Raw genomic sequence first — 10,053 nt, 5'->3', positions numbered from 1 at the left:
AATAAAAAAACTAGTTGCTCATATATAAGTAATTACAAATCATTTTAATAGTTCAAGTCTTCTTAAGCTAGTCTGCCTACTGTCAAAAACCTTTAAATTAGCACAGGACTCTCACCAGCCTTTCCTATCTTCACTGAAATCAAGACTGTAATATATCTGTATATATGACTGCATATATGACTAAATGATCAGGACTACCCTTTGGTAAATAGAAAATGCTATAGAAACTTTTACAAAACATACCATGTTTTATCTGAGAAGTGTTTCTAACTAATAACAAAGTTAGTATAAGTACCCCAAAAGGTAATGAGTTTCTGCTGAGTGTGGAAATTACCTGCAGACTTTTGTTATTGTTGTTGTTGTTTTTAGAGAGAGAATGCAAGTTGGAGTGGGGGACAGAGGGAGAGAGAGAGAGAGAAAGAGAGAGAGAGAGAGAGAGAGAGAATCTAAACAGAGCCTGATAAGGGACTGATCTCACTATGTGGAGATCATGAGCCAAGCTGAAATCAAGCGTCCTAGGCTTAACCAAATGAGCCACCCAAGTGCCCTACCTGTTCTTAAAGTGATAAAGCCATGGAGTTTATGATTACTTACCTCTCATTTCAAAAGCACATCCCCCAAATTCTGAGGATTATGTAGCCTTTCCCAGTGTTTTAATCATCACTCTCTCACACCATTTTATTTATTCCCTTTATACCTTAGGAACAGCAGGCCCCATTTCTGGCTGTGAAGGAATTGGAGGCCCATATCAAGCTGTGTGACATGCTTGAATTACAAAGTAACAGAGGGGACTCTAGAGTCATGGCAGAGATATTTATTGCTTAGCAACCCCAGCTGATGTCAAGACTTTTACTAAATGCAGATGGTGAGTAGGACTGTTGAAAATCAAAATTGCTTTGCTATAATTCTTTTAAATTGTTTTCAATAAAAAATATTAATTAATTTATCCCTTTATTTGTTTGATTGATTGATATAACAGCTTTTTGGCCAAGCACTAAAGTGGCAATTACAGTTGTTGATCACACTAAAGGGCCATTGAAATATAAAACTTAAGAGAAAAGAACTCCCACAATTTCTCCTGGAAGATAATCATCTATTTTTCTGGATTGATAGTCAAGTGCATTTCTCTAATCATTGTTGCTACTCAGAGTCTAGGAGAGTAACAAATGATAGTAGAGTCTTTGAAAGCACATTGAAAATAATGACATATTACTTAAAACTATCATTTATCAAATGCATAATACAGTTCAGACATCATATTTACTATCTCATGTTTGAGGTCTTTCTTTGCAGGAAAAGTAATTGATTATATTCTCATTCATGCTAAGTGGAGTCTCATAGGCTCTTAAGTTAATTTTAAATATGCTGTAGGGAGCCAAATATAAAATATGAAGGATTTCTTTAAGTCAAAAGTATATATCTAGTTTATGTCTCTATAAAAATCATATCTGCTGCTTTCAGGAATTACTACTGTAAAAATATGCTTTACCCATTTCCACATAGCTATATCCAACAATAAAAACTGAAAAGAAGAACTTACACTTTGGATATAGCACCTTAAAATGAGCCCAGTATGAGAATAGTATTCCTTTCCCAATCATAAACATGGGCATGTTATTTTTCTAGCTAGCAGGATGCCAACATTAGGAAAACAATAGACAACTCTCTCAGTAGTCCTCCATATGGTACAGGCCAGCAGTAAAGGGAGATATTTCACCCCACAAATTAGCTAGATCTTAATGAACCACAATGCTCAATTAACAAATTATTTATTTAAAAAATTAGGCACAACACGGTTAGAGAAAGAGGCAAATAAAAATAAGAACAGATTTTCAGGAGGGTTTTTTTAATCCCTGTCTTTTTTTTTTCCCTTTATTTTCTTTATTTAACTACGTATATGCTTATTTGTTACTGAGATTTTCAATTTTTTCCTGAGAAACTTTCAGCAGTTTGAGTGTCTTTCAAGGAATTTGTCCATTTAACCTAGGTTAAATAATTGTTGACATACAATTGTTCTCACATTCCTTCGTAATTTTTTTTACTTCTGTAAGGTCAACCACAACATTATCTTTACATTCCTGATTTTACTAATTGGAGTCTTCTTTATTTCTTGATTATTTTGCTAAAAGTTTGTCAATTGTATTGATCTTTTCAAAGAACCAGCTTGTGATTTCACTGATTTTCTCTATTGTTTTCTATTCTTTATTTCATTTATTTTTACTCTAGTTTTCATTTTTTCTTCTTTTTTGTTCTAGATTGTTTTCTTTTTCTATTCTTAGAGTGGAAGATTAAGTTATTAAATCAACATCTTTCTTCTTTTTATTTTACTTTATTAAAGAGGGGGTGGGGGAGGGAAGGAAGGGTAAACAGAAAGGCAGAGAGAGAGAATTCCAGGCAGGTGCCACACCCAGTGCAGAGCCAAAGGTAGGGCTCCATCTCACATCCCTGAGATCATGACTTGAGCCAAAATCAAGAGTCAGATGCCTAACCAAGTGAGCCACCCAGGTGCCCCTTTCTTCTCTTTTAATTTAAGCATCATAGCTACAAATTTCCCTGTGTGCACTATTTTATCTTCATTTCATTAAGTTTCGGTATGTTGTGTTTACAAGATATTTATCTCAAAATATTTTCTAATTTCTCTTCCAATTTCTTTGATCCACTGGTTATATATGAATTTTCACATATTTGTGAATTTAGCAAATTACTTCTGTTATTGAGTTCTAATTTTATTCTATGTGATCAGAGAACATACTCTGTATCATTTACATTTAGAGAGATACAGTCTATCCTGGAAAATGCTCTATGTGCACTTGAGAAGAATGTGTATTCTTCTGTTTTTAGATAGAGTGTCATATAGATATCTATTAGGTCTAGCTGGTGTATAGTGTTGTTCAAGTCTTCTGTTTCTTTACTGATCTTCTAACATTTTTATCAAATATTGAAAGTGAGTTTTGAAGTCTTCAGCTATTGTTCAACAGTCTATATCTGCTTCCAATTCTATCAGTTTTGTTTCATATACTATAGGCTCTGATATTAGCATATATGTTTACAGTTCTATCTTTCTGATGGCTTGACCCTTTCATTATTACAAAATGTCCTGCTTAGTAATATTTTTTTCCTTAAAGTCTACTTTGTCTGCTATTACCAGAGCTACTCTCATTCTCTTTTGGTTATTGACTGCAAGGCATGCCTTTTTCCTTTTTTTATTTTTTAATGTATTTGTGTCTTTGAATCTAAATGTGTCTTTTATGCACAGCACAGAGTTAGATCATTTTTTAATTTATTATACTAATTTCTTTATTTTAGTATGGAGTATTTAACACATTTACATTTAACACAATTACTAATAAGTTAGGACTTATGTCTGTGATTTTGCTATTTCTATATGTCTTATATCTTGTTCATTCCTCTATTTTTCCAGCACTACATATTTTTGTGTTTTATTTGTATTTTCTATTTAGTGTGACATCACTCTCAAAATTTAATTCTTTAGATATTCTTTCCTTTAGTTATTTGAGCATTTTTAAAATACCTGATCTAAAGCATTTGCCTAATAAGCTCAACATCTGGGCTTCCACAAGGACATTACTATGTATGGGCCATTCTTTCATATTTCCTCATATATCTCAGAACTTTTTGTTCAAATTCAGATGCTTTAAATAGTATAATGTGACAACTTAGGGAATTAAATTATCCTCTGTGCCCAGGGTTTGTTGATGCTGCTGTTTTTTTGCTGCTGTTACTTTCTGCACTAATTCTATAAAGTCTGTATTCTTTGTCATGTCACTAAAATTTCTCCTCAGTTCTCTTAGTTGTGAACTAATGATTGGACAGCCATTTCCTTAAATGCATGGAAACAATAACTCTCCCAATCACTGCTGAGGAGCTATATGTATATTTGAGGCTGTCTTCAACACTCAACTAGGTAGTTTACAACCCTATCTTAGCCTTTACTTTCTGTATACACAGAGCTTCCAGGTAAGTCAGAGATGAGGGCTACTGTAGTCTAAATATTTGTGTACCCCCTCTAAAATTCACATGTTGAAATCCTAACCTCCAAAGTGATCCTATTAGCACTTGGGGTCTTTGAGAGATGATTAGATCACACAGACAGAGCCCTCATGAGTGGAATTTGTATTTCTATAAAACCTCTTCTTTTGGGCAGCCTGGGTGGCTCACTGGTTTAGTGCCACCTTCAGCCCGGTGCGTGATCCTGGAGACCCAGGATCGAGTACCACATCAGGCTACCTGCATGGAGTCTGCTTCTCCCTCTGCCTGTGTATCTGCCTCTCTCTTTCTCTCTCTGTGTCTCTCATGAATAAATAAATAAAATCTAAAAAAAACAAAACAAAAAAAAAAAAACCCTCTTCTTTTCTAAGAGAGATCCCTTGCCCCTTCTGTAATGCAAGGACACAATGAGATGGTGCCATCTATGATGAAGTGGGCCTTCATCAGTCACTGAATCTGTGGGTACCATGATATTGAAATTCCCAGCTTTTAGAACTGTGAGAAATAGATGTTTGTTGTTTATAAGCCATTTAGTTTATGGTATTTTTATTATAGCAGTCCAAATAAATTAAGACAAGTGTTTAGATCCTTCTCAGGTTTTCTATTATTGTATATACAACCCTTGGATATGAGCAGCCCTGAGCATGCAGGTGACCTCCCAGATCCCCAGGAATACGTCAGGTTTTTTCAAAGCCCCCTATGGACATCTCATTTTAAAGATTTTTTAAAGTTATTTAGTTAACTTATTGTTTGCTCCAATTGTTAACCATCATTTTGGGCAGTCAGAATATTTAACAATTGCCTCTAATTGTTTTTGACAGATGCCCCAGGGAAAAGGCTGTTCTCACTAGGTGAGCTCCAAGTCAGATCAAGTGAAAACAGCTTTGTCAGCAAGAAACATCTGACAAGTAAAATAATGATAATTTTCTGGGAATGGGTCTTTGGAGGAGCTCCAACTTCACTATGCACTTCTAAATGCTGCCAGGCTGTTGGTTTTCACCATGATTATGGGCTATTGTTTTTTAAGGTTACTATAGATCTTGACAGGAGGGTATGGGAGTAGGAAAAGTTAAAATTCCATTATAATTACTCTTTTTTTGCAATTCAGCTGCTTTTACAGATTCTGGCAAGCCTTAGGTTAATTTCTAGAGTTCTGTAAAAGATTCTGACAATTACTTCCATTGTTCTCATTTTATGGAGAGGAGAATATTCAGAGGTCCTTACTCCACCATTTTCGATGACATATTTTTATTTGGTTTTGATTTGCTTTGTTTTATAATGTTTCATGCACAACATAAAATTATACAAACTTCAGGGCGCCTGGGTGGCTTAGCCAGTTGAGTGTCTGACTCAATTTTGGCTCAGGTCATGATCTCAGGTTGTGATATTGGCCCTGTGCTGGGCTCCACACTCAGGATAGAGTCTGCTTGGGATCCTCTCTCCTCCCTCTACCCCTCCCCCTGCTCAAGCTTTCTCTATATAAAATAAATAAATATAATCTTTTTTTTTTAAATTAAGCCTCACTTCTATTTGGAGGGTATTACACTGAGTAAAATAAGCCAACAGAGAAAGACAATTATCATATGGTTTCACTCATATGTGGAAACAGCACAGACAGTCGTAGGATAAGGGAAGCAAAACTGAATAGGAAGTCATCAGAGAGGGAGAAAAACCATGAAAGACTTTTAACTATAGGAAACAACTGAGAATTGATGGAGGAGAGGTGGTTAGGGGGATGGGGTAATTTGGTGGTGGGCATTAAGGACAGCATGTGACGTGATGAACACCAGGTGTTATACATAACTAATAAATCATTGCAAACTACATCTAAAACTAAGTATGTACTTTATGTCGGCTAATTGAATTTAAATTTAAAAAATAAACTTCAGTTTACTCTGTTCCTAAGATCTACTCTACAACTAAACAAAAAGAACAATAATAATTATCACAATAGCTAATACTTATCAAGATCTTATCATGCACCATGCATAGTTGTAAATCTTTTATATGTAGTAAGCCTTAAAAGCAGCAATCCAAAAGGTTAAGGTATTTTTAGTATCCTATTTTACAATGTAGAAACCAAAATACAGGTAACTCGCACATCACCACAGCCGCACTACAAACTAAAAATTGAAGCTTGGAAAAAAATGTCTAAATAAAGTTATCAGATGTCTCTATATACAGTATTCTTTTTCTAGTCTTATCTTAGAAGACTAATCAAAGGGAGAGGAAGTGTCTTTCATTTAGAAGTTGGTTTGGGCCACTAGTCCCTGATATATCTATAAAAGGAAATTTCCAGACTACCTTTAAGAAAAGGAAATTTCCAGTGCATCAGTAGGACAAAAAGAGCAGTGAATTAGGGCACATCTGGTTACCACGACAATGTGTAGTACCATTTTGTCTACTAATGTATCAATATTTGAAAGTAGCTACAGAATAAGGAGAATACAATTCCTCACCTCTCATAATACTGATTGTTTACTCTCAGATTTTCAGTTTGATGGTTTTAATAACCCTATGACATATAATCTACTCTTTCAGATAATGAAATAGAAAATCTAATAGATTAGGTAATTTATTGAAAATAAAACATTTTGTTTTTGCTATGTGCCATGCAATGTTCCATACATGTTAAATTTATTATTTTCCTCCTCACAACAAACCTGTAAGACAAATATTATTGTATCATTCCCATTTTACAGATGAAAAACCTGAGACAGAGAGAGGTCAAGTAATTTGCCCAAGGTTCCATGGTAGAGCTGAGATTTGAATGCTACTGATTTTAGCATTCTAGCACAGAGCTTGAAATATTACTACAATATAAGATAGTGAGACCACTACTTTGGTACCACAAAATGCCACATATAAAATGTCACTATTAAGCTGTAAAATAAAAATTATAAGCCAAAAATTAGTTTTGTGTCAATATACTCTTTAATCCTATCCTGATTGAGTGATGCACTTGACATTGAAGTTAAGAAAACGCTACAGGGACCCAGCAGGCACCATTGAGCTGCTCCATTCACTAGCATATGAACAAAGACACCCAGTGAGGGCAGCAAACCTTGGTGCACTTTACCATAAACTCGGAACTGCTGCATGATGGTGCAACAAATTTCCAGGACAAACTGGCAAGTGGCAAAAGTATGGCATGACCCTCCCCCAGGGGATCTGCATGGGTCTCCACTGTGGGGATCTCTGAAATTTAGAGTTTTGAAACCCAGCCATGTGTCTGCAATAAAACACAGGAGTACTATGACACCTGGCAGGTGAACGGCTCAGATGCAGACAGGGTAAAGGCAAGGATCTGGCAGAAGCTAGGGACACAAGAGGGGTGATTGTTTGCTCTTATGTGAGGGCTTACTGAAGAGTGACAGTACAAGCTCCCTGATACAGAGAAAATAGAGCTGGACTATGCCATTCCCCTCCATCCCCATCATTGACTACCCTCAGTGAGCAAAACAGCACCACCCGGTAAAAGCCACAGCCACTTACACTAAGCCCCATCCCCCTGTGCCCTGTAGGTTCATCTCCACTAGGGCCAGTGGGCCTGAGAATCAATGCAGCAGCCCCCAGCCCCAGACGACCAGCACAAACTCCCCCTATGCACCAAGTCTACTGATCATAGAGTGCTACAATCAAAGCTTCAGCTCCAGGGGAAATAAGATCTAACTTCCTTTATTTATTTATTATCTATTTTTTGAACCTCTTCTTGACATAGCCATTACTCTAAGGAACAGGAATGCAACAAACTTTCCTAACAAAAAACAACGACCCGGATGAAATGCCAAGACAAAGGGATTCACTCCAAAAGAAAGAACAAGAAGAAGTCATGGCCAGGTATTTAATCAATACAGATATACGTAAGATATCTGAACCAGAATTTAAAGCAATAATCATAAGGACACTAGCTGAGCTTGAGAAAAGCATGGAGGACAGTAGAGAATACCTTACTGCAGAGATAAAAGTACTAAAAACTAGTCAGGCTGAAAAAGATGCTATAACTGAGTGGCAAACCAAATTGGATGTGATAACAATGAGGATTGATGAAACAGAGGAACAAATCAGTGTTATAGGAGATAAAATTAGGAAAATAATGAAGCTGGAAAAAAGAGGGGAGAAAAGTATTTGATCACAAATGTAGACTTAGGAAACTAAGTAACTCCTTAATGTGTAATAACATTTGTACCGCAGAAGTCCCAGAAGAAGAGAATGAAAAAGGAGCAAGTTTATATGAGGAAATTATAGCTAAAAACTTCCCTAATCTGGGGAAGGAAACAGACATCAAAACCCAAGAAGCACAGAGAACTCCCATTAAATTCAACAAAAGCTGGCCATCACCAAGACATATCATTGTCAAATTCACTAAATACACAGACAAGGAAAGAATCCTGAAAGCAGCAAGGGAAAAAATTCCTTAACCTACAAAGGAAAACAAATCAGGCAGGTCACAGCAGATATACCCACAGAAATCAGCAGGCCAGAAGACAGTGGCAGGAAATATTCAACATGCTGAATAATACATAGCCAAGAATACTTTATCCAGTGAGGCTGTCATTCAGAATAGAAAGAGAAATAAAAAAGGAGATATAGTTTTTCCCAGACAAACAAAAACTATGGGAGTTCATGACTACTAAGCCAGCTCTGCAAGAAATATTAAAGGAGTCTCTGAGTGGGAAAGAAAGACCAAAAACAACAATGACTAGAAAGGAAGAGGAAACATCACCAAAAACACCAGCTTTACCATTAACACGATGGAAATTAATTCATATCTATCAATAATCACTGAGTGTAAATGGACTAAATGCTCCAATCAAAAGACATAGGATATCAGAATGGATTAAAAAATAAGACCCATATTTATGCTATCTACAAAACACTCATTTTAGACTTAAGGACATCTCCAGATTGAGAGTGAGGGGATGGAGAACCATCTATCATTGCTAATGGATGCCAAAAGAAAGCCAGAGTAGCTATACTTATATCAGACAAACTAGATATTAAAACAAAAACTGTAACAAGAGATGAAGAAGGACATTATATCATAATTAAGGGGTCTATCCAATAAGAAAATATAATTATTATAAATATTTGTGCCCCCAACTTGGGAGCACCCAAATATATAAATAAATTAAAAACAAACATAAAGACACTCATTGATAATAATACAATAATAGTAGGGGACTTTAACACCCCACTTATAGCAATGGAAAGATCATCTAATTAGAAAATCAGTAGGGAAACAGTGGCTTTGAATAGCACACTGGACCAAATGGACTTAACAGAGATACTCAGAACATTTCATCCTAAAGCAGTGGAATACACATTCTTTTCAGGGGCACATGGGACATTCTCCAGAAGAGATCACATACTGGATCACAAATCAGCCCTCAACAAAGTACAGAAAAAATGAGATCATTCCATGTGTATTTTCAGACCACAATGCTATAAAACTTGAAGCCAACAAGAAAAAAATTTGAAAAGACCACAAATACATTGAGGTTAAAGAATATCCTACTAAAGAATAAATGGGTTAAGCAGATAATAAAAGAAGATATTTAAAAAACACATTGAAGCAAACAAAAATCAAAATGCGACAGTCCAAAACCTTTGGGATATAGTAAAGATGTTCCTAAGAGAGAAGTATATAGCAGTACAGGCATACTTCAAGAAACAAGAAAAATCTCAAATACAAAGCCTAAACTGACACCTAAAGAAGGTAGGGAAGGAACAGCAAATAAAGCCTAAAGCCATCAGAAAAGAAATAAAAAAGATTAGAAGAGAAATAAATGATAAGAAACAAGCAAACACATAAAACAGTAGAATAGATCAATAAAAATAAGAGCTGGTTCTTCAAAAGAATTAATAAAATTAACAAAACCCTAGCCAGACTTATCAGAAAGAAAAGAAAAAGGACCCAAATAAATAAAATTATGAATGAAAGAGGAGACATCACAACCAACACCACAGATATAAAAACAATTGTAAGAGAATATTATGAAAAATATTATGCCAATGAACTGGGAAATTTGGAAGAAATGGACA

The sequence above is a fragment of the Canis aureus genome, chromosome 7 (assembly GCF_053574225.1).
Source record: "Canis aureus isolate CA01 chromosome 7, VMU_Caureus_v.1.0, whole genome shotgun sequence".
NCBI classification, from domain to species: Eukaryota; Metazoa; Chordata; class Mammalia; order Carnivora; family Canidae; genus Canis; species Canis aureus.
This window is presented reverse-complemented; position numbering follows the sequence as displayed.